At 39.6% G+C, this 26,952-nt stretch overlaps 1 long non-coding RNA gene across 1 annotated transcript in view; it reads right to left on the bottom strand.

Annotated features, from left to right (window-relative positions):
* Positions 1–26,005, bottom strand: part of LOC309653665 — a 305,518-nt gene extending 279,513 nt beyond the window's left edge. The window contains exon 1 of the long non-coding RNA XR_014259351.1: positions 25,939–26,005. This is a non-coding gene — a long non-coding RNA (uncharacterized lncRNA). The remainder of the gene's footprint in view (positions 1–25,938) is intronic.
* Positions 26,006–26,952: the final 947 nt, after the last annotated feature.

A 26,952-nucleotide genomic window follows, 5' to 3' on the forward strand; every position in this document is an offset into this window, starting at 1 on the left:
CTAATACTGTTCAGGTGTGTGCCTGTGTGGGCCTCATTCCACGCAGCCCTGATTTCCCTCAGTAACAACAAAGCCTTTTAAACCAAAGACTTTGGGTTAAGGCTGCCCCTGAGGACCACTGGTAAGCCAGGAACAAGCGGGGTGACGCGGTGGATGTCTCTGTTGCTGAAGGGAAGCATCACGTCAAGGTGGTCCCATTTCCACCGGAATGGACTTTCTGGAACGAAGCACAACAGTGCAATCACCTCAGCAGAAAACTGCTTGGAAAGGGTGAAAGCAAATAGATGGAAACCAATTTGTGAAACAGCACAGCATTCTAAGTTCATTGAATAACAATAAAAATTGTAACACTGCCTGAAGGCAACGAAAGATCCATATTCTGGGAGAAAAAGAAAAACAATAGAAGAAGAATAGCATTATTTCAGGCAAGGCAACATACTAAAGCAATGAATTTTCAAAGTGGGATATATGTCACAATAATGAAAGCTATGTTTAAATCAAAGGTTCTTAGGCAACGCCTGCCAAATTCCAGTGGACGGCCAGTAAAACAAACTATGAGAGAGACAGACAGAGAGACAGAGAGTCCAGAGACAAAGACAGGGGGTGCCTTGGCTGGCAAAAAACATTGCTCCCCAAAGGAACTGCCTGAGGTTTTGTTCTGTTTAACTGTGGGCTATGCTTTCTTAGTTCTCATTTGACGGCTTTCAAAGAGAGCCGGTTTTACAAAACATCCAGGCTGCGCCCCTGAAAAAGAAATTACCAGCATGCTTGCAAACTCTGCTCCGCCAAAGGAAATTCTTAGATTCACCAGGGCTTCACATAAAGAGGCGTCCTCTCTATGGAGTCACTAACAAGATTCATAACGAAAGTGAGCCAATGAGAAAAATGCACACAGCTAACCTTCTCTAAGCCAAGATGGACACAGTTATAACTGGCAAAGAAGTATTTTTAAACAAGATTACTCTAAATTTTCCTTTTGTCCTTAAAACCTGTCTGTATCATGGTCCACAAATTTCAAAAGTGCTTCCCTCACTGCAGGGAGAATCAGTTTCATTTAAATACCCATACACATCTGAAATATAAACAAGAGAAACTTGATAGAAATTAACTTAAATAACCTACATATTTAGCAGATGTGAATTATAGATCTTAAACACATATAACTCACACTTGGAAGCAGTAGTTCTTAATGTTTACTGTGATCCTAACGCAAGTGAAAGGAATAATAAATGAACCTGTCTGCAACAGGCATGTTGGTGGACTTCTTAAACCCGTATGGACACGCAAGCCAGCCTCTCATCATGACACCCACTGAAAAGCATTTATGGAGAACTTGGTTTATGCCAAGCCATGGCCCAACCGTTGGGGCCACAGTAAGAAATAAAATAGTCAAAATTCTATGCCCTCCTGGCATCCACATTCTAGCAGTGGAAGACAGATAATAGACAAAGTAAATAAAACATATCATATTGTAGATGTTGGTTATTGGTTTCCTATGGCTGCTGTGACAAATTACAACAAACTTAGTGATTTAAAACAACATAAATGTTAATATGTAGTTCTGGAAGTCCAAAGTTCAAAATATTTCCTTGGAGTTGGACATATGAAGTCTAATGGGATACTTAATATTTCAGTGAGAAGTGATCAGCTGTATTCCAACACCTCCATTTGCTTCATGCTTTCTTGTTGAAGAAGACTAACTACACGTGTGATTAAGACTGTCTAGAGCTTCTCCAGACACCCATTACCTAGACAGCTTTGTTCTCTGGTTCATTTGCCCTGAAGGTCTTAATTCTTTGAAATCACACTGCACCACAGTCTGACTTTAATTTCTCCAAGGATTGCTGGCATTCTTAACTGCATTTTTGTGTTTCTTTGTGGCCTCTACTAGAATTATGAAACTTCCTTAAGCTCTGAAACGCTAATGAAAAATATTAGCCACATGTAGGGCTGGAGTGACATCTTAACACTCTTCAACGTAATGGTCAAACCATGATGTTGCAAAGCCATTGCCTATCTGCTACGTCACTATGTTTCTCCCTCAATGGCAGTTCATAAGCGCTTTCAAGGGCAGACTCTCATCTACTAGCAATGATCTCAAGAATATTTGTTGAAATCTGTAGCCTGTTGAGCTACGACAGATGTCTTTTCAGGACCAGCTGGACAGAATCTGTGGGTATCCTGCTATCACACGTGTACCAATATAAACTCCACTAACAGAATATTCTATAAAGGCTGCCCTTTTTTTGTAGGAACTTGTGTTAATGCTTATGTACTTTTTCTCGGCTCTGAGCACTCTGCCCTGTGTCTGAGTGTGTGCTACTGTATTTAAAAAATGCAAGAGATTTTCAGGCTCCTTTTCCTGGAGAGGTCCTTGCTCAGTGGGAACTGAGAATGGATAGTCCCATGTAGACACAAGCCCTCAACAGGCATAAGCGTGGAAGCTATGTCATGTCCCGGGTAATGTCATTAAATAATCCCAACTGACTACAGTTGCTCCTCCCACTTTCAGGTGATAACAGCGGATTCTCAATTCAGGGGAGGGGAAAGAGTTATTGGAACAGAGTGTACATCAGGGAATAAGAGATGAGGGTTTAGTGGAATAGGAGATGTAGCCTTGGGTCTTAATGAGGTGACAGGACAGAATTAAACCTAATGGAGTTGTCTGTCCACTAAAGATTGACTAGAAAAACTTCCTACTAGAGGGAAGTATACTATAACCATGCTCCTGGACTTCTGAGTTGGGGGAAATCACTTATATAAGAAATCACAGTCAAAATGTGGATTAACTGCATGGTGTGAGAATCCCAAAACAAAAAAAAAAATGCATCAGTCACAGCAGAAGCAGATGCAAAATCATTCTATGAAGTTCCTCCAGAACCTGACCTGGAATACTAAGGGAAAAAACTACCCCTACTGAAGACGAACTCATAATAAATTTAAAGGTCCACAATGAAAGGGTCCACTATGAAAGAGATCATTTGTACCCTAAAAACTGAGATAATTACTTAAAGATTAAGTTCCTTTTATTATGTCTAATACAGATTTAAAAAAAAAAAAAGGAATAGAAACTACAACCAAAAAAAATAGGACACTACGTGAAAAGAAGATTATTTGAAAATCAGACAAGTCAATTTCTAGAAATGAGAAAATATAGTCAATGACAATCTACTAATGGAAAGAAGGTTGTCAGACAACCTTTCTGAAAGAGATAAAAATGATAGTGTGTTTGGAACTAGTGCCCTTCTTCATTATGCTATATTATATACCTAAAATAATAACTTACTTCACCTCTACCATGTTCTAGTACCAAGATGGGACAACCTGAATAGCTGGGAAACCAAAAAGCAGAGTTGACTCTTCTTCCAGCTGTCACTAAAGCATAATTTCTCTGTGTTTTTTTCCAAGCCTTCTTTTATATTCTGTGATATGGGATACTACATTCAAAGTTACAGAAACATCAAGTTCACCTCCTTGGAGTATCTTTCAGAATCAGAGAGGAGATGAAGAAATCTAACTCCTGGGGCTCCTGCAGCTTTTAGGGACTCAGGTATGTTCATTTGTACAGATAGCAGCCCTGACTCTCTTTGTTGTGAGATAATCTAAATGAAAAAGCTTGTTAAGTGAAGTGCACTGAACAAATTTCCTATCTATTCTGAGTAGAATTTATATTTCTTTTACAATATAGAAATTAAAATTGAGCTCGTGGTACAATTTTCTGTTGTGTACGCCCTCCATACACAACAATTTACAAATATCCCTCAATTTACAAATATCTACATAGGATATTTGTAAATTGAGAAATGAGATATCTTGGATGACTCGCCAAAACAACATCAAAGCTAAACAGCTGCAGGTACAGTAATAAAATTAAAAATACTTCTTGAACACTAAGGCATATACCCTGAGAATTAGAACTTAATTAGCAATAAATATTTTGGTAAGCCACTAATAACTGAGTACCATTTTATCTAAGCCAGAGTAAGTATTAACTAGATAGATTAAACTTTCTACATTCTAAAAATAGTACTTCCGAACGTTAAGCTACGATTCTCCCCTATTCAGCTAAAAAGTAACTCAACTTTCTGAAAATATACCCTAGATACTGGGAGTTTAGAAATGGTCTCTTTCCCCTATTATACCTTCATCCTATTTAATTTCAGGTTAGCATAGGGAGTTAGAGAGAGGATGACTTGTGGTTCAGAAGATGTTATTGCTGCTAAATTTACATGTATGAATATAAATATGTGCTAGAAGGAACCTCCTGATGGGATTAATCATCCAAATTCCCATCAGAAATGCTTTCTGGTAAAAGGAGGACAAGAATAGCTGTGAAGGTCCCCTAAGGACTCAGCTGCCACTTCTAATGAAAAGTCCTTTCATGCAGAAGATGCTTCAGACAAAACCAGCAGAGTTAACTGTGCTTATTTTTCTGTTTAAAAGTAGTGGGAAAATAAGTCACTGTATTCCAAACACAGAAACTAACCAATCTGTAAGAACAATAAAACACAGAAAGTTAACATGAACTATGGAAGATAAATGCTAAGTAAAAATAAAATGAAAATGTTCCTTTCAAATAAATTTGCCATCCTGAAACTACTAAATCAAGAGAAAACACAAACCCTCTCACCCGTCATTTCATACCTAGTGTGTATACAGTTTAGGAAAAGGACTCATGATCCAAGTACGGAGACAAAAGAAACTACCAACCCTTCTACCTACCCTACCCCTCTTTATAAAAGGACACAAGTATCCACACTAGAGAAACGTTCCTCTCTTTGCCTCTTCCCACCCCCATCTTTGGCCAGAGACAGAACACAGAACATCAACGAGAGGGTTAACTAACTTAAGAGCTTCTTAAATCTTTCCTCCAAGTGTCCCCAACAGCACCAGAGCCAGAAGGACATCCCTTGGGAACAAGAAGGCCATGGCAATACTACCAGTGTGGAATTTCTTTCAAAGGAATTATATTTTTTAATTGTGATTTATCTCAAGAAATTAATACAAATTTTGCCTTTGACAACTTATCCAAGTCATTATATAGGTGAGTTTTTTTTTTTTTTTTTTTTTCATTTGGCTGTGCTGGGCCTTAGTTGTAGCACACAGGATCTTTAGTTGCAGCATGGGGGATCTTTTAGTTGCGGCATGCAAACTCTTAGTCACAGCATGTGGGATCTAGTTCCCTGACCAGGGATCGAACCCAAGCCCCCTGCATTGGGAGCACGGAGTCACAGCCACTGGACCACCAGGTAAGTCCCTATAGGTGAGTTTTAATACGGTAAATGTTAAGTTTTAATACTGTCAGGATTTTTTAACTTACTTGTAGTCACATAAACCATAGACCTAGGTCTATGGAGAGGTGAGTGGTTTATCCTGTAGCTTTTCAGATCCCTGGCACACTTCCTCACACCCCTGAGGATAACCCACACATCAGGCTGATAAGAGGCTAACGGATCTGAAAGTCTACTGGATCACTGTGACAACTCACAGCACTGAGACTCACCTTTGACAACTTATCCAAGTGTAGAAGGGAAAAAAACAAAAGTCAAATATTTTGCTAAAAATGGTAAAGAGAGAGGAAGTACATGAGCAAGCTAAATCAGAGACTTTCCTGTTCTGATCTTTACGTGCTTCACAAATCCTGGGCTGACATCACACCTTGTCTATATCACACATTGCTCTATGGATCTACGTTTCATCTTTCAACTGTGATTGACAAACTCACGAGAGGCAGGGACTGTACCTTATAATCTTCTGAATGCCCTACTACATTTAGCAAAATAGATCATCAAGAATATGTGATTAATAGAGTTTAGGAGGTACAAAGCAGGAAGAGAAACCCTCTCTGAGGTGCAGGAATACAAGGAAGGCCTGAGACCGAGGGTGGACAGGAACACTGAGAAAAATCGTCCAGGAAACCAGTCTCAATCCTGAGCAAAAGATGATGCTGGAGGAATCTGAAGCTCCTGGCGCACTGAAGTTACACCATAACAACAACAGGAAAAAAAATCCAGTTCCTCTCCTGACTGACTCAACCACAAGCTAATGGCCTAGCACTAGAAGACATGTCAGTTCCAGGCATAAATATTATTTAGCTCAGTCCATACTTATCTACACATTATGTCCAGCATCCAGTTTTAAAAAAAAAAAAAAGTGAGGCATACAAAAAAAAAGCAAGGGAAGAAAAAAGAAAACACATTCAAGAGAAAGAGCAATCAACATAACCAGATGAAGAGATAATCATGTGTTAGAACTATCAAACCGGGAATAGTTATATAAATAGATATAGTTATTTCCTGATATTCATATATATACACATATGAATATAAATAGATATATTTATATTCATATGTGTATATATATGAATATCAGGAAATAACTATGAATAATATGATAAAAGTACTAGTGGACCATGTGGGAAACATGCAGGAAGAAATCGAGAATTTTTCAATAACAAAAAAACAACCCAATCAAAAAATGGGCAGAAGGCCTAAACAGACATTTCTCCAAAGAAGACATACAGATAGCCAACAGGCACATGAAAAGATGCTTGTCATCGCTAATTATTAGAGAAATGCAAATCAAAACCACAATGAAGTACCACTTCACACCAGTCAGAATGGCCATCATGAAAAAGTCTAGAAATAATAAATGCTGAAGAGGGTGTGGAGAAAAGGGAGCCCTCTTACACCATTGGTGGGAATGTAAATTGGTACAGGCACTATGGAAAACAGTATGGAGGTTCCTCAGAAAACTAAAAATAGAACTACCATATGATCCAGCAATCCCACTCCTGGGCATATACCCAGACAAAACTATAATTCGAAAAGATACATGCACCCCTATGTTCATAGCAGCCCTATTTACAACAGTCAAGTCATGGAAACAACCTAAATGTCCATCGAAACAAGAATGGATAAAGAAAATGTGGTCTATATATACAATGGAATATTACTCAGCCGTAAAAAGAAAATGAAATAATGCCATTTGCAGCAACATACATGGACCTAGAGATGATCATACTAGGCAAAGTAAGTCGGAGAGAAAGACAAATACCATATGATGTCACTTATATGTGGAATCTAAAATACAACACAAATGAACATATCTATGAAACAGACATAGAGAGCAGAATTGTGGTTGCCAAGGGGAAGGGGGTGTGGGGGAAGGAAGGACTGAGAGTTTGGGATTAGCAAATGCAAGCTATTATATATAGGATGGATAAACAAGGTCCTATTATGTAGCACAGGGAACTATATTCAATCTCCTGTGATAAACCATAATGGAAAAGAATATGAAAAAGAATATATATATATAACTGAATCGCTTTGCTGTATAGCAGAAATTAACACAACATTGTAAATCAACTATACTTCAATAAAATTTCAGAAAAAGAAACGGAGAATTCTGACAGAGATATGGCAACTCAGAAAGACTCATATGGAAATGCTAGAATTTGTTTTTAAAAGCATGGTAACAGACATGAAGAATGCCTTCAACTGGCTGATCAGTGGACTCAGCACAGCGAAGGCAAGAATTAGTGAGCTTGAATATAGCTCAATAGAAATTACCCAAATAAAACACTAAGAAAAAGAAGAATGGAGGAAAACAAAACAGAAAAGAACAAAGCATACAAGAGTTGTGGGACAATGTCAAATAATCTAATAAGGGTGACTGCATTCCTAGAGTAAGAATAGAGACAAAACATAGCAAAATATTTATGTGAAAAGATAATGGCAGACAATTTTTTTAAATAATAAAAGATATAAAACCACCATTCCAATAAGTTCCACAAGCAGCTGAACAACACACACAGAAATCTGTTGGCGTTTCTATGCACTAATAATGAAATATCAGAAAGAGAAAGTTAAAAAAAAAAATCCCATTTAAAACTGCATCAAAAAGGGAATTCCCTGACAGTCCAGTGGTTAGGACTCTGACGCTTCCACTGCAGAGGTAATGCGTTCGATCCCTCATTAGGCAACTAGGATCCTGCAAGCCGTGAGGTGCAGCCAAAAAAATAAACAAATTAAGCAAAAAAAAATTAAAATTAAAAAAATAAAATTGCATCAAAAAGAATAAAATACCTAGGAATAAACTTAACCAAGAAGTCAAAGACCTATACTCTGAAAACTATAAAACATTGATAAAGGAAATTGAAGATGATACAAAGAAATGGAAAGATATCCCTTGCTACTGGCTTTGAAGAATTAAGATTGCTAAAATGGCGATACTACCCAAAGCAATCTACAGATTTAATGCAATCCGTATCAAAATACCCATGATATTTTTTCACAGAACAAGAACAAATAATCCTAAAATTCATACGGAACCACAAAAGACCCTGGATTTCCAAAGGAACCTTGAGAAAAAAGAACACAGCACTTCAGAATATACTACAAAACAACAGCGATCAAAACTGCATGGAACTGGGACAAAAACAGACACATAGATCAAAGAAACAGAATAGACAGCCCAGAAGTAAACCGACAAGCCTACAGTCAAGTAATCTACAACAAAGGAGGCAAGAATATACAGTGGAGAAAAGACAGTCTCTTCAACAAGTGGTGCTGGGAAAACTGGACAGCTACATGTAAACCAGTGAGATTAGAACATTCCCTCACACCACACACAAAAATAAACTCAAAATGGTTTAAAGACTTAAACATAAGACCAAACACTGTAAACCTCTTAGAGGAAAATGTAGGCAGAACACTCTCTGACATAAATCGTAGCAATACCTTTTTTGATCCACCTCCTAGAGTAATAAAAATAAAAACAAAAATAAACAAATGGGGCCTAATTAAACTTAAAAGCTTTTGCACAGCAAAGGAAACCATAAACAAAACAAAAAGACAATGCACAGAATGGGAGAAAATATTTGCAAATGAAACGACTGACAAGGGATTAATCTCCAAAATATACAAACAGCTCATGCAGCTCAATATCAAAGAAACAAACAACGAATCAAAAAATGGGCAGAATACCTAAACAGACATTTCTCCAAAGAAGACGTACAGATGGCCAAAAAGCACATGAAAAGATGCTCAACATCACTAATCATTAGAGAAATGCAAATCAAAACTACAATGAGGCACCAGTCAGAACGGCCATCATCAAAAAATCTACAAACAATAAATGCTGAAGAGGGTATGGAGAAAAGGGAACCCTCCTACACTGTTGGTGGAAATGTAAATTGGTACAACCATTATGGAGAACAGTATGGAGGATCCTTAAAAAACTATACACAGAACTACCATATGATCCAGCAATCCCACTCCTAGGCATATATCTGGAGAAAACCATAATTCGAAAAGATACATGCACCCCAATGCTCATTACAGCACTATTTACAATAGCTAAGACATGGAAGCAACCTAATTGCCCTAAATGACAGAGGAGTGGATGAAGAAGATGTGGTACATATACACAATAAAATATTACTCAGCCATAAAAAAGAACAAAATAATGCCATTTGCAGCAACAAGGATGGACCTAGAGATTGTCACACTGAGTGAAGTAAGTCAGACAGAGAAAGACAAATATCATATGATATCACTTATATGTGGAATCTTTAAAAAATGGTACAAATGAACTTATTTACAAAACAGAAATAGAGTCACAGATGTAGAAAACAAACTTATGGTTACCAGGGGGGTATGGGGGGACGGAGGGATAAATTGGGAGATTGGGATTGACATATACACACTACTATATATAAAATAGATAACTAATAAGGACCTACTGTATAGCACAGGGAACTCTACTCAGTACTCTGTAATGACCTATATGGGAAAAGAATCTAAGAGACTGGATATATGTATATGTATAACAGATTCACTTTGCTGTATAACTGAAAGTAACACAACATTGTAAATCAACTATACTCCAATAAAATTATTTTAAAAATGAATGTAGAACATATGTTTTTCTTACTTTTAACTGCTCTAAAAGACTACTAATTTTCTAAGGCAAAAATAGAAGTAACATAGTGTGTGTCTATAGCATATGGAAAAGTAAACTGTATGCCAAAAAAATAGCGTAAAGGGTGAGAGAGGGAAAGGGGTTATATTGCTGTGAAGTCTTTACACTACTTGAAGTGTTACAATATTATTTGTAGGTAGATTGTAACTAATAAAGGAAGTATATTTTAAACCATAGGACAATCAATAAAATTTTAAGAGGTATCGATAATAAGGCAACAGTAGAGGTAAAACTGAATCATAAAAAATAATTTATCAAGACCAGTAAAAAAATTGATATACCATGAAATAAGGAAAAACCAGACCTTCCTAAGTGCTTTAAAATATATATATATTTAAATATATGGACGCAAGCATGGAAATTAAGGATCTAGTCTAGGTTCTAAGGATCTCCAGCAATAATCATCAATAAAATGCAAAGAATAACCACCTATCTTTTAAAAATTAAGTTAAACTATTAGAACAAACACTAGTTACAGACATGACTGAAGATTTGAAAAAATAAGCTGTGACACAGAGCACTCCTGTTTAAAGAACAAGCTATCTAATCAAAATGTCACATTATCCATCTAGCAACTTAAGGTATTGATTCAAATTCAGCTTCACGCTGAATCACACATTCCTGACCTGCATTTTTTTTTTAATTATTAGCACCTTTAATTATTATTTATTTATTTATTTTTTTGGCTGTGTTGGGTCTTCGTTTCTGTGCGAGGGCTTTCTCCAGTTGCGGCGAGCAGGGGCCACTCTTCATCGCGGTGCGCGGGCCTCTCACTGTCGCGGCCTCTCTTGTTGCGGAGCACAGGCTCCAGACGCACAGGCTCAGCAGTTGTGGCTCACGGGCCTAGTTGCTCCGTGGCACGTGGGATCTTCCCAGACCGGGGCTCGAACCCGTGTCCCCTGCATTGGCAGGCAGATTCTCAACCACTGCGCCACCAGGGAAGCCCCTGACCTGCATTTTTAATACTCTATTCTCTTTGACCTTTAATTACTGATATACAAAGGGAAAGCTTCTCTAGAAAAAGCTTAGTAAAAGCAATTTCATTTCATTTCACTTTGGTCTTTGAACATGAGTCAAATATATCAGTACAAAACTAAATGATCAGTCTGCTTCATCAGCATGACATGAACATTCCCCATGAGAGAGAAATCAGTCCTAAAATTCCCTAAAAGTACCTGCAGTACCTCAATCCTCACTATGGAAACAAATTTAAAGTTACTATAACATACCTGTAGGTTTACAGAATAAGAATTAGTCATAATTCCACTTCTTATAAAAAGAATACACTGTTACCATCTTTCTCCACCTCTAGATTCCAATAACTGGTCACTACATAACATATTCACATTTGAGATCAGAAGACTTCTTGGGCTCTAGAGATATCTATAGATCTATCTATGTAATGCTGGTTCTAAATTAAATATTATAAAATTATTTCCATTTATAGTCATGATAAATTGAAGCAACAAAGTTAATAGGTCACAATACACTCAGTGGAAGAACAAAAGAATCATTAAATTTCCAAAGCATGTTTTTCAATGTACTGATTTAGGACATAGCTAAAAAAATGTCAACTTTAAACATTCATTTGGTATTTACATTTTTTTTTCAAATAGGCCCTTTCTGAAACTCAACAGGTTATAGAAATAGTATTTAATTTGGAGGCTTCTCAATTTTCTGTTAACCCCTCAACAAATACTTATGTTACGACTGTGTCCATAAATATTTGAGGTGACAAGATGTGTAATACACCCCACATCACATTCCCCTCCTGGTTCCATTCCTAGCCGTTTACGTTAAACAATATGTGAAACTACCAATTAGACTTGCTTTGACCTACAAAAGGGCAAATTCATAAGGTTCAACTGAATAGCTTAATGACCTGGGCAACTAGCATAACATCTGTCCTCTTGTTTCTTCATCTCTAAAACTAAATTGTTGACTTAGCAGATCATCACTGAGATTTCTTCAGGTCATAAAAATGCACGTGTGTGATCCTGAAAAAATCAGAGAAGATGAAGACAGCAACACAAGGAGCTGACAGTCTACTCTCGGGAGGTAAAATAGATACCAAAAACAAACAAAACAAACAAACAAATAAACCTAAATACCTATTTAGGATCTATTCAGAGAGTGAAGTGCCCCAAAGTGGTTTTTTAAAGACTGCTTATAGAACTTTTGGTTAGAATTTTTGGTGAGGTAAAGGAGACGAGAAAAGTTTTGAAATTTATCTCACTCTAAGGAGGCAATTTCTGTTAAGATAAATAAAGTCACATCACAATCCTCTCTATTTCGGTTATCTGCTCTGGGAGGTATCCAGGATCATTTTTCAAAGCTGGGCCATCTGGTTACCACATGCCTTTGTAAATAGCTGAGATTGTCAGGAACGCTTACATAACCAAGACCAACACCACAAAATACACTTTTCCCAGGTTTGCCTAAACGATCTGTTTACCTAATAAATCCAAAACTAGAATACAGTCGCCCAAGACTTATCTTTCTACTATCTTTTCCAAAAACTGATAATTCTTTATTCTACCAGAACAACTGCCTCACCCCACCCCATTTCTGTTTTCATTTTCCTTTTCTTGTCACCAACCCAAGATGTCTGTAACATCTTTAGTTTCTGCTAATTGCAAATTCTTACAGCAAGCTCCTGAGGCCTCTAAGAGAGGCCAACCATTTCTATCTGCTGACCTTTCATCTGCTGCAAACAGACTCAACACAGTTTCCTCACTAAGATAAAGAAGTAGATAAATGATCTGCTAATGGGCTTGTCTTCAAGGGGGAGTGGGAAAGGAACGTGACTTCAGTGATACTTAACAGAAAAATGAGCGCAAGAAGTAGTGTGCTTGAGAAGCTCACAGGTGAGAACTATTTCAATGTTCGCATATTTTTTCTTTCCCTCCCTTTTTTCTTTTTTTTTTTTTTTTTGCATTTCAAAGTTTAGGAAAGTTTATCACTGATAAAATTCTACAAGCACACATTTGCCTAGGACACCTGGTCCCAATAATAGGAACCTCACCTAGTTTACTCCAGTGCCTTCCACCACAACTGTGATGATTGTGTATGTAAGCCATGGCCTGAAAAACTGGGGAACATACTGAAGTGTTCTGAGGATGGTAAGTTGTATTGCTCGTGAGGCAATTTACTTTTAAAACTGTTCAGTAGAAAACAGTGCAGTGAATATGTACAAGTGTCTTAGTCAACTTTAATTCATACACCAGAGGCGGTTACTTAGCAGAATCAGGAATTCACACCTCAGAGGTAGCTTTCAGGCACTTCAAATATTGTTATTGAAATGGACTGGTGAAGCCATATTAATTAAAGACATGAGTGCTGTTTGATATACGTGTTTGTGTACAAGGACATATAAGAATCAGCAAGTTGGGCAGCAGAATTGCTTCGGAGAAGGGTTCAAGATGTGACTTATTACCATTCCATCACTTGACATGAAAGAGAAACCTGTAGTAAACTGCCTCAATTGTCAAGTAGTCTGGGTCTGCCTTCAGAGTATCACTGTATAAAAATGATTTGCCATTTTAATGCAGAAAGCATGGATGTACAATCATTTAGGAAAGTACAAAGGTAAACACTAAAAATTATATTATTGACTGAAATCAGATGGTAGAAGAAAGAAAGAGGAAGGAAGAGAAACTTGCTATTCTTACATTACTTAGAGTAGAAAAATAGTAAATGATGTATAAAGAAACAAAAGGTTAAATGTATTGTGTAAAGGTAACCCTTAAAACAAACATAGGCGTCTTCTAAGACAGAGTATGCACAAAAAGCAAAGCACACAGATCACTTAGTGAAAGACTTTTTTTAAACAAAGCTATTAAAATAGAAAATGTAAACTTACTTGAGAGAACAGTAATACTCATTAACAAATGCACATGGAGTCAACATTAATAAACATATCCTTAACCAAACCCTCTAAAATGCACACTGATTTAGTAATCTATTCATGCATAACAACAACTCCAAAAGTATGGCTTAATACCATACTTTATATATGTATTTTTTACAGCTCTGTAGGTACACCTGGCTCCACTGGGAGGTTCCTGGGGTCCTTCACTCAGTTGTAGTCAAATTGTGCCTGGAGCTGAAGTCACCTGAGGGCTCAGTTAGGGAAGGTTTCTCCCCGCCATGACTTGCTTCTCACCTGGAAGGATGGAACACTAGGGGCTGCTCAGGCATCTCTTTCTCTCTGAGGAGCCTCTCCACAAGCTTAGCTTGGGATTCCTCACACCATGGCAGTCTCAGAACAGTCTTCTTCTGTGGCTGCTGGCTTCCCCAGAATGAGTGCTCTAAGGGACCCAGGTGACAACTGTAGGCTTCTTTAGACCTGGCATTGGAAGTCAGGCAGCATCACTTCCACCACATCCTACCGGAAACAAACAAGTCCCAGGGCCAGCCCAGAATCCTTAAGAATCAACGGGAAGGGACCACATAAGGGGATGCATACTGGGGGGCATGGTTCATTGAAAGGCAGGGCCATATTTCATGCAGACACCTGCTACTAAAAACCACACATATAACTCAATGCATTTCAGAAAGGCAGAATATAACAGAATGGTCAAGATGCCAGATGTATACCAAAAAAAAAAGCTAAACTCGCCATTTGAATAGTATACAGGGTAGAACTTGGCAAAATGACATTAACAAAACAAAGAAGGACACTTGAAAATACTAAAAATTGTGGTTCTTAGGAAATACATAGTAGCTGTAAATATTAATGTAGCAAATAAGTAACTTTCATAAAACAGAAATTACAGGAATCAAAAATGCATGACGAGTCAGAGATAAAAATTCATCATTCCCAGTCCATGAAAGAGCACCTATATACTTTTGAAGACCTCATTAACATGACTAAGAAGGTAGATCTCATTGAAAGACATCAAACTTGGCAACCTAAAAATGGAAAACACCGTCTTTTCAATTGCCTATGCCTTTTCAGTTGCCTATGCCTTTTCAGTTGTCACAAAAAAATGACCATATATTAGGCTGTAAATAAGACCTTAATTTATTTTTTAAAATAGAAACAGTACAGGAAACATTCTATAATCAAAATATAAACAAAATCAGAATGAAAAAAATAAAAAATAAATGGGTTTGGGGTCTAAAAATTTTAAAACAACCTTTGACTCTTTAGTCACAAAGGAAATTCAGAATGGAAATGAAGAATTTCTAGAAAACATGATAGTAAAACCACTATTTTTAAGACCCCCATGGGATGCACTTAAAGTAACATTAGAAGAAAGTGTGTAGTCTTAAATATTTATTCTTAAGAAAGAATGAAAACAAATAATTTAAACATGATGTTCAAACACTTGGAAAGAAAACAATGAAAGAAACCAAAGGAAATCATAAGGAATCCATAAAGAAGTAAATGAGTTGCCAACACAAAACAATACAACTAATAAACTAATTTCAGAGTTTTTTTGAAAAAAAATATTTTAAAAGACAAACTCATTTTTTTAAAATATTTATTTATTTATTTATTTGGCTGCACCAGGTCTTTGTTGCAGCACGCGGGATCTTCTTTGCCACACGTGGGATCTTCGTTGCGACCTTCGGGATCTTCAGTTGCGGTATGCGGGATCTTTAGTTGCGGGGCATGTGGGATCTAGTTCCCTGACCAGGGATCGAGCCTGAGCCCCCTGCATTGGGAGTGTGGAGTCCCAGCCACTGGACCACCAGGGAAGTCCCATATAAACTCATTTTTAAAGAAGAACATATAGGGACGTCCCTGGTGGTGCAGTGGTTAAGAATTCACCTGCCAATGCAGGGGACACGGGTTCGATCCCTGATCTGGGAAGATCCCACATGCCGCAGAGCAACAAAGCCTGTGTGCCACAACTACTGAGCCTGCACTCTAGAGCCTGCAAGCCACAACTACTGAAACCCTCACGCCTAGAGCCTGTGCTCCACAACTACTGAGCCCATGCGCCACAACTACTGAAGCCTGGTCACCTAGAGCCCAAGCTCCACAACAAGAGAAGCCACCACAACGAGAAGCCCACACACCGCAACAAAGAGTAGCCCCTGCTCACCACAACTAGAGAAAGCCCGCGCACAGCAACAAAGACCCAACGCAGCCAAATAAATAAATAAAGGAGAATATGTAAAACTAAAGAGAGAATAATAATGATGATCAGAGCTTCAACCTGGAGAAAATGAATAATTTCTAGGAAAACACAGAATATCAAAATTGACAAGATAGAAAATTAGATCATTTAAATGGAAGTAATAGAGAAAACAGAGCAATTCACCAAATAATGATAACAACAACAACAGGCAGAGAGTTCCACAGACAAATTCTGCCAAACCTTAAAGAAAACATAAATCCAAAGTTATTTGAATTGTTCTTGGGCACAGAAAAATAAGGAAAAATTCTTTTTATGAAGTGAATATAACATTTATTCCAAAATCAACAATATTGCCATTGTAAATACTGTAAAGTGTATTATCATTGTAAATGCCATAAATTATAAATAAATTATAATTGTAAATTGTAAATATTAATGCAAAAATTCCAGTGAAGTATTAGCACCAGAATCCAACAGCAGGTTAATGAAATAATGCAATACGATCAAGCATACTTTCTCTCAGAAATAAAAGGATAGTTAAACATTAGTTCAATATGAAGCCTATATTTCCTCATATTATGGATCTAAGTAGAAAAATTAAATGATCATCTCTACAGATACTGAAAAGAACATATTCCAAAATTCAAGCATCATTCTTTATCAAAAGAACTCAATTAAGTAGTAATAGAGGAACATCCTTTAACTTGATAAGATATAATAAACTTAGTCTAAGTATTAATGGCAATGAAAAAGAAACATCTGCCCCGTCACCTCTACTATATAATATTTTAATAGAGGTATTAGCAAATTAAATTATATAAGAGAAAAATACTAAATATAAAGTTAAAGAGCAAAGGTAAAATCACCTGTGTTTGCAAATGTGATTGTATACCAGGAAAAGGTATGGAAACAAACTAAAAAAACTACAACAAACTAAAGAGAATGCTGTAACATAATAGGATCACAAAATCAATAGTCAGAAATCAATACCTCTGATATATGTTCTTTAAAAAGCTTAGAAAAACTATTGACTGAAATGCTTATACAATAGCAGTGAAAGGTAGAACATCTAACAACACACAAGAAATGTGAACACCTGTTAGAAGGAAACTTAAAAAAAACTCCATTAACATAAAAGACATAAAAGAGGTCTGAATAGATGGAAATACACATGGTGCTCTTGGCGAAGAAGACTCAACATTGTAAAGATGTCAGCCCACCCTATGTTTTAACAAATTCAGCATTCCAATAAGAACACCAACTTTGGCGGGGGCAGGAGGACAGAGTGGTGAGAGTAATTAGAAAGCTAATTCTGATGGTTATGTGCAAAATAAACAGAATAGTAGGAAAACTTTAATCCAGAAAAGCAAACAGAGGCCAGGCCCTATCAGGTTAATTAAAGTATATCATGAAGCCATAGATGGCTTCTGGCTTATGAAGAGACTGATTAATGGAATTAAATAGAAAGTTCAGACATAGATGCAATACATAAGGAGATTTAATACATGATAAAGGTGGCATCTTGAATTACTAGAGAAAAATGAACTCTTTGATAAATAATATTGAGACAAGGGTTAATTAACCATGAGGTATTGGATCTATACTTCACACCACACAATAGGATGAATTGCAAACAGATCAAACATTTAAGTATAAAATTATTAAACCATAAAAGTGCTAGAAGAAAACACAACTAAATATCTTCATAAACTGGGAATAGAGGAGGTCTTTTTACTTGGATATAAAATCAGTAAGTCATAAAAGAAAACGTTATTGACCTTACCTACATAAAAGTAAAATTCCTCTTTATGAAAACCCCTTTTTTTTTCTCTCCACTTGCTTATAATGCTAAAATCAAAATGCACAGATTTCTAGTGAGCCCAACTTTTAACCATTCTGTGAAAGGACCAGATAATGGGGTACTTCCTGTTGCCTTTGCCCTTTCTTTTTACATGGAGTTGTCATGGCATTAGTGAGGTTATGTACTTAATAATTACTTGTTTAGTTCCCTTTTGGAAGGGCTTCATGAAATATCCAAATTTGTTTTGCCCTATTAATCTCTGTTTCCTAGAGTTCCTGTCTCCAAACAGATCTTCTGTTTTGTTTCCACCTCCACTCTCAAACCTTCAAAACTATGAAATGATGAGTAATGTAGTTTCTCTGCCTTTTGTTCTGCCACCAGGACCTTTCAGGTCAAGGGACTATCCCTTCGTGAGGTGGAGGACAGCTCTTCCATGAACACACATTCTTGGCTATGAAGGCACTACATTTGCCTTTTCTGTTCCCTCTGTAATCCTCCCAGACTTGTCCCCATGGGCAGATGTCTCTTTCTGGTTAGGAAGATGGACACTGCTTGGAGTCATGACCATGCTGGCGTTGACCGCTCATCCCATCATAAAGTGCAGACACACCTCCAGGGCCTCTCTCCTGATGCCCACTGGCTTTCCAGTTGGGAACATTTGACCCATCCCTACACGCTGCTCTTAATTGAATCAGACCTCTGCATAAGCAGATGCCCCATTCATAGCGTTGTAACAGCCATCCCATTAGGCCTTGATTTCAGATAGTCAGTGTTTGTCTAAGATTGTATAGTTTGCCTAAAGCCCCTGGAATCTGAGCTGAAACCCCACAAGTTGCAATTAATCAATCCTTTCCACCCTGGAAGACACCATCCACCTACTGTGAGATGCAAATACCTACACTTCAAAAGTGGATTCAGGTAAGACTGGTGCACCAAAGGCACACTGCTCTACAGCCATCTGTAACTAATCTAGATTCCAGATAAAATTCTTGTTTCCCCAAGGTATTTTTTAAATGGTGTGAATGGCACCCCCGTATGAAGAACAGACATCCACAGGCCAAATAATCCTGGAAGAACTGCTCCTGTTTGCTGCAGGAGAAGTGAGGGTCTGTTCACTTAACCATTTTTCCCCTTTAATTCCTTTTACAATTTGCATTGCCTCAGAGCTCCAAATTATTTCCTAATATATTTTAATTAATTATGAGTTCCTTTTATTTTCTTCTGTGTAAGATTCCATCCTCTAGTTTTTCAGTCCCTGAATAATATGTTTTACCTTCCTGTAAATTTTCTTTTAACGAGAGTATCATCAATATAATGGAGTACGTACAGGTCTAAGAGTGACCTTCATATGTCCTGTATCTTGTCCACCTGAGTTATGTGCAATTATTATCTTTTGGCATAACCCTGACCCAGGTGAGCAAAGGTATATTGTGCCCACTTGTAAAATGAAGGCAGTCTGACTCTGAGACATCTTACCAACTAGACTGGGTTGCCACCATGTACACGTCAGTGAAGTTATTTATTAGTTATTTATTTAGAAATGTGGACCACGTCAAAGAGTTCTCCCTTTCTATTGCTTTATTTAATAACAGATAATCTATTATAAGTCTCCATGACCCTCTGGCTTTTCCAATCATGAACTGCATGATTGTAGAGTCTTATAAATGACGCCTGTCTCTTCCAAGCCTTCGATGATTTGCAGATCTGCAAATCTCTATTGCTAGCTCTAGCTTTTAACTATGTACTTAGCACTGGGTAGTTTGACAGATTGTTCCTTAGTCTTATTCATGATTATAAGTGTATTGAATTTGTTTTCACCCAATCCCAAAGGGAAAAAAACCTCCATTTGGAGTTTGTATTTAAGTATAGTAGGTCAGAGTGTTGTAAAAGAGGCGCCTGTTGTTAATGGTTTAAACAAGATAAAAGTTGACTTTTGTCCTGCACTAATTCCAGGCTGGCACAGTGGCCCTGATGCATAGTCAGCAGGGATTGAGGTCCCCTCTATTGTGTTTTTCCACCATGATGTAAAAGTAGATGGGAAACTGAGGCAGCAGCTTTTCTACATCAAGATCTTGGTTTTCACATGCATGAACCATCCATGCTCTGTGTAGCCAAGGAGACCAGGGAAGCTGGGTTCTTGGGGGAGCTGCCGAGCTTCAGAGAAAATGCAAGATCTCTTCTACTTATAGATCTTGTCCCACATCATCTTAAAAACTAACCATCCAATAAAAATTAACAAAAAAAAAGAGAAGCAACCATACTCCAATAAAAGTTAAAACAAACAAAAAAAAAAACTAACCAGACTACTAATACACACAACAGCTTGGATGATTCTCAAGCGAACCATCTGAATGAACCATACTGGGGCGGGGGCGGGGAGCCAGTCTCAAAAGGTCATGTACTCTATGATGCCATTTAAATGACATTCTAGAAATGACAAAATCATAGACATGGAAAACAGATTAGTGGTTGCCGGGGTTTAGGGATGGGTGTGGTTATAAAAGCGTAGTGTGAGGGGCCCTTGTGGTGATGGAAGAGTTCTGTGTCTTGATTATGATGGTGGTAACAAGAATCTACATACGTGATAAAATACACACACGTGCCAGTGAATGGAAACTGGTGAAACCTGAATAAGCTCTGCAGATTGTACCAATGTCAATTTCCTAGTGTTTACATTACACTATAGTTGTTATAGAAGATACTACCACTGGGGGAAACTAGGTGAAGCTTACATGGGACTTCCTGTACATTTTTTTTTGTTTTTGCAATTTCTTTTGAATCTGTAATTATTTTTAATATAAAAATACTTTAAAATCTAAGTAAATATTAGATTAAACCAGACTGTGTCTCACGAGCGTTAACTGCCAGTTTGAACCCCTAACCACCCCTGTGCCAATGAGAAGGCAGACTCCTTTCTTTTAAAGCCACAGCCCAGGTTTTCACATCACGTCCACATCTGGCCCATAGGCCAAAGCTTAGCTACGTGACTTCAACAAGATGCCTGGCTGAGTGGGAAATGGAGTCTTCATTCTGCGACCCTGTGCGCCCGCTTAAAAATCAAGGGTTTTATTATTAAGAAAAATAGAATTCCTGAGTAATTTACGGGACAACTAGCTGTCCCTACTGCACTAATTATCTAAATGTTGCCATTTCAAATTCTCTGAAAACCCAGCTATTTGCAACTTTTGACTTGGTTTTGACAGCAAATGTAAGCTACATTATCAAAATACCTGATATCTAACTTCTTCAGCCCCCTTAAGCATGTCTGGGTTTCCCAGAAGATTCCTAACACGCTGATTTCCTCTGTTGAAGTTTTGAATCCTCCAGCTCATGTGTGATTGGTTTTTGTGCTACATATCACTTTGCTCACGGCACCTAATATTGCAAACTGACCTAAGCCAACTTGGGCGGGCAAAAGTGGTGAGGACCTTTCATTAAATACAGGTAGGCTCTGAGGCTTAGAGGTTTACTTTTATCTCTCCTACCTCCTGGCTAATGCTTGAAGGCAGGCCTCACTCTTCCCTGCCCTCTGGGAGGTAGGTATTCCAGGCTGAGCCCATGAACTCATGAAGAAAAGGAAGATGAAGGAATTTAGCAAATTCTCTTCCACAAAACTGAGGTTTGAGCCTCTCACCAGGTTTTCTTCCTCCTTGGGGCAACACACTACATGGTTCTTGTATGTGTTTGAAATTGGTTGGTGAAGAGAGACTAAAAAGGAAAATGATGTGCGAGGGGAAGTATTTGTAAAAAGAAAAAAAAATGGTCCCTTTACAAAAGTAAGGTGAGATTATGAACCTGACATTTCAGAGGCTGACATTTCAAGTCAACGGTTAAATCCTCAAGTGGCCTAGAACTCAGAGAGGTAGAAGCTCAAGCTGGAAACCTTTGTGGGTCTCCTAATGGGGTACCTAAAGATTCAGCCAGACTCAGGATTTCTAACAAAATTTGTACTTTTGTCTATAACTTAAGACTGTGAATATTAGTAACAGTATAATTTGCACATATGGTTCAGTTACATATTTTGTTACTAGATGTATATGAATATGTATTAGAGGGTTACGCAATGTGTGTGTTAATACATTTTATGTGATAAAAATGGTTCCATGGCCAATTAAGTTTAAGACAAGTTGGGGTCAACGTGAAGCAAGTCTACTGGGGATTTTAATATGCTAATATGCAATGGAAATCCTCAGTGAAAAGGAAGGGGCAAAAAACAGAAGGAAGCATTTTCCTAAAAATATTTCACCATAGAATGCATGTGGGCAGTTACATTTTGTTCTGTTCTGTGAGGTGGAACACACTTTGGGAAGAGCTGATAGTCTTATAAATATGAATACTTCATATTATTTTTTTTTACTGGTAGACTCTTTAATCTTAGGGAACTAAAATATAAAGTATGTGAGGCCTTGTTATATGAGAAGCAATGGAAGGAAAGAATACATGAAAGTTGTGCCAAAATATTTGCAGGCCTGTGGTATCAAAGACAACAGAGAGGGTTGAAACATTCGGCCAAGGGCAGTGACGGAGAGCAGCGTCTGGTATTTTCCCTCCACCCAGCTCATGTTTGCACCAATACCAGGGGAGTTCAGACAGAGACGGAGTCAGAGTGCAGGTCCTGTCCTCACCACCACGCCCTCCAGGCCGCAGAGCCCCCAAGTCCAGCCAGCTCGGGGGTTGGACAAGACGGAAGAGTTTTTACTTCAGTAAGAAATTTAAGTTCAAGATGGACAGCACTACAGGTAAGCGTCTTTAAGTAATAGGAATTAAATAAGATACCATAAAAGACATCCTCAAGAGATTTCAGCATCGAATAGGAGAGAGGGGCTCCAGAGGTCCCCATGATAGCTGTTACTAGAGAAAATAAAGGTAGTTCCATGCTTATTTCTCAGCAAGTGGAGAACCCTCAGTCCTGCCCAGGACCCTTCCTGAACCACTGCCCAGTTAGTCATCAATGCAGGAGCTCTCATTTCTCCTGCTCAGAGAGAAAGCCCAGAGCAAAGGAGGTGAAATCCGAAGGCTGAAAAAATATTCCTAATGACCAGGGCTGCCAAACAGAGAGAGCTGACCCATGAAAGGCAGGAACGCTGGGACGTCGGGACACTGAGCCAAGGCTGGAGGCCAACGGTGACCATGGAAGAGAATTCTTCCACTGGGTGGGAGACCAGGTTGAAAACCTCTGAAGTCCTCTCCAACTCAAAGTCTATGAATTCCTCATTCCTCCTGTCTAAACAAAATACTTCAAAGTGCTGTGCTTGCTCTAAGCCAACCTTGCCAACAAAAGCAAACAGTGATGTGAATGGTCCAAAAATTCTCCACAATTTGACGTCTAATGTCAAGCCGTTCTCTTGCTTCAGGATCCTAGCATTCGTGCGTAACTTTTCCTTTCAAGGACAGTCTCCTTTACACTCCATCTTAGTTACTCAAGGCAGAGGAGGACGTTTAGGCTTCTTTAGGAAGAGTCATGTGTGCCTGAAACAAAGTCCCAAGTTCTAACTCCCCTGGGAAGCATCGGAACTAGGCAACAATGTGAGCCAGTGGGAAGAAAAAGTTTGCTTGTCTTCTGCTACCCCCTTAGCTTCCTTTAATAATGCATGGCTGATAATGGAGAAGGTTCTCTCTTCCAAGACTCTTACCCCTTTTTAAAATCTGGCACAAAAGGGTTTGTTAGTTTTGCCTTTGCTTTGAAACAACTGATTTAGAATCGCAAACAAGGCTGCTCCCGTCCTCCAGCACTGTCAGCGGATACAAACTACCTGTGGGTGATGTCCCAACACATCAACAGGATTTCCCCAAGTTCAAGGCTCTCCTTCACAGTTTTGTTTTTTTTTTCTCCTTATAAAGATTGGTTTCCTACTCACAGCCCTACAAGCATCATCGCGAGGTTTCTAGACCTCAATGCTACTTACACAATTTTTAACTGACCATGTTCACACTTATCTACATTTACCCAATCTAGCCTGTCTTCAGTGCGTATGTGAAACTACTTTTCATCCTGCCAATTCAGCTCGTAACTTCTTGACATGACAACTCCATCTTTATCCCTCTCTGTATCTACCTCTTCTATGCCTTCATTTTCACCACAAGTTTGTATCCCAAGCTGTTTAACATCAGGGTCCCTCAAACCTGTCACTCTTGGCATTTGGAGCGAGATAATTCTTTGTTGTCAGGGTCTATCCTGTGCATTCAAAGTTTGGCAGCATCCCTGGTCTCCACCTACTAGATGCTAGTAGCCCCTGCCACCTCCCAGCTGTATCTCCTGAAACTGTCAAACACCCCATGGGGAGAGGGGACAAAAATCACACACTACCCCACTGAAACCACCTGCCACATAACAATGGGGAGAAGGTTCCTTGTGTCCGTCCAGTGTACTTTTTGGGGAACACGGTCATCTGGGCTGCTGAACAAAGTGCCTCCTCAGACCCCAGCTTGGGGCTGCCCTGAGGATGTGACTGGAGTATGAAGAATGCCCAGAGAGCACAGATCCTCTCCCTTTAGACTCACAGTCACCCAGGCATGCCTCTGAGCAGAAAGGATGGGACATTTGGAGGTGACGATACAGGAGAAGTAAGCAGGGCTGAAAGGCGGGGATGTTTGCAGGCCAGGCGGTCAGGGGTGGGGGGAGACTCAGGAGGACTGGGCTAAGGCAGGTGCAGGACATCGAAGCGTGAAACAGAACCGTCTTGCTAGGGGCCCACGGAGTCAGAAAGGTGTGGTTACAGGATCCAGGTTTAAGTAGGGGGGATCCACAGTCCCCACGTCCACGCATCACAGGGCAGGAGCTAACCCACAGAAAGCACTGGATCGTACCCATGTCCCGAGGCGAGGCTGGCCTTCCTCGGAGCCTTTTTGATGTTGCTGTGGAACATGGCCCAGGCCCAGAGACGAGTCAAAGATGACTTTAAGGGAAACGGGTGTGTGGGTGCTGGGCAGACGGGAGTGCCTCGCTGCACCTCCCCCTCCTTGCCTGTCCCCTGGAGGGCTGCCTCAGAGCACGGCCACACTCCCTGCCTCTGGGAAGTCTCTGACTTGTCCACAAGCCTAGATTTTCCAGCACCTCACACCACCCACTCACCTACTGGAGTCAATTACCCTTCAACCAAGAGACCCTAGGAATCTAAGAGCAGAGGAAACAGAGTATTACAGAGTCACGGAGCCAAAGGTACTCTCCCACTTGGGGTATTTATTTCCACACCAAAAACCTAGGATTGACTCATTTAGTAACTTTGCTTTCACATCTAAGTCCAACAGAACCAATTTGTTTTCTCACTACTTCCCTCTCCGAATAAAAATGCAAGGTGCTTTCCACTAATAAACAATGAGCTAGTGACCCACACGTCCACGTGGGTGGGCGTCACTGACACCATGTGGGGGGGGGGGGAAGAGGGCAGACAGAGAGGAGTTCACACTCCCTGCTTCCACTCACATGAAGTTTCAAGGACACACGACACTAATGGATGGTGAGGGAAATCAGAAGATACACAGCCTGGTGCAGACAGAGAGCCTGGCAGGAGCAGGAGGGCGATGGCAGGTGCTGGACAGAAGCTGGACCTCGATCTTGGTGTCGGTTACACAGGTGCAGACAGAGGTAAAACACATCACGCTGCCCACTAAAGACTGGTACACTACCTGCCCTTTACGGTTCATAAGTTATCACTTAGCTTAAAATTTTCAAGTTGCTTTCAAACAATGTAAGATACTACAAGAAAAATAACACAGGAAACACTGTTTCCAAGAAACCTTTTCTGACCCTAGAAAAGCGCACAATATATTTGCTCTAAATGTATCAGAAAGCATTACTAATGTTCTCAGAAGAACACCCAGGTGCATTTTCCACTCTGTGAGGGTGACACTTTTAATGGGGCAAAAAGATTCTTGTGGCCTTGCGCGTAGATGAGGCTCTCAATAGGTGAAAGGAGACAGAGAAAATGAGCGCCAGCGGCACGAGCGCCAAGCTGCCGTGCGTGGCTGCACGTGGAAGCAACATCCTGCGTCACAAACATCCCAGGAGGTGTCCTGAATCCTGGTCCCTGAGGACCAAGGACACCTGCCTCGGAAACTCACCAGTGGATGGCCTCCAACGCGGCACGCAGCACTTCTGAGCCCAGCTTCAGAGACTCGCGGTGACATGATTCACAGAGATGGCTGCATTTTAGCCTTCGTTTTGCAAGGTAGCCAGGGAAACTAATTGGCACGTGTGGAGCTGCCTTCTCAAAGTCCATCAGCTGGAACAGGATTGCAGGCGCCTGCAGCTCATTAAGACCCCCGAGGAGTGATTCGTTCATTTGCTTTAAGGGGAACACAGATCTGAGAAAAGTGAGGACACGCTGGATCAGCACCTTAGACTGACCGGGAACCGGAACTTGCGTGCAGAAGAGAGAGAGAGGAGTCGCTACTGACGCCAGTCTCTCCTGGCAGGGGGCCTAGGTGTCCCTCCACGTCCTCAGTGCAAGGTCAAACCTGAGTTTCCACGGCATCACTGAATAAGTGTGGCACACGTGGGTGGGCCCTGGGGGCATCACAGACACTGGCATTTTCTAAGACAAAAGGCTCCTCACGATACCACAATAAAGATGTTAAAAATAATCAATAAATAAAAACCAGCCTGGGATCTGATCGGTCAGGGGGCCGGTTCTCAGGCTCCAGCGAGGGGCAGCTGGCAGGCTTTTTCACACCAGATCCCCGGGCTCTATCTCCAGGCTTCTGATTCAGCGGCTTTGGGAGGGCAAGCTCTCAGGTGCCGCCGATGCGGCCCATCCTAGGAGCGTGCCGGGGTGTCTTGTGTTAGGGCGGGTCTGTCACTCAGAGCAGCTAAGACACCACCTTTGTTCAAAGGATCTGCACCCACATAAAGCTGATGATTACTGCCACCAAACAGGCTTATCTGCAGGGTTTCCTGGTGTCTGCATAATGTCTAGGACTCGTCACGCTGCCACTGGCAGGTGTGAGTAAATTGTATCTGAGTAATTAGGTAGGAAAATTACACTAGAGTCTGATATCTGTCTAAAACACAGATAGCCTGGACAACTAGATTCACCTTTATGTCTATTCTTTTGGTTCCCACATTCTACATTTTAT

Source organism: Balaenoptera physalus (assembly GCF_965194825.1).
Source record: "Balaenoptera physalus genome assembly, contig: HAP1_SCAFFOLD_796, whole genome shotgun sequence".
Lineage (NCBI taxonomy): Eukaryota > Metazoa > Chordata > Mammalia > Artiodactyla > Balaenopteridae > Balaenoptera > Balaenoptera physalus.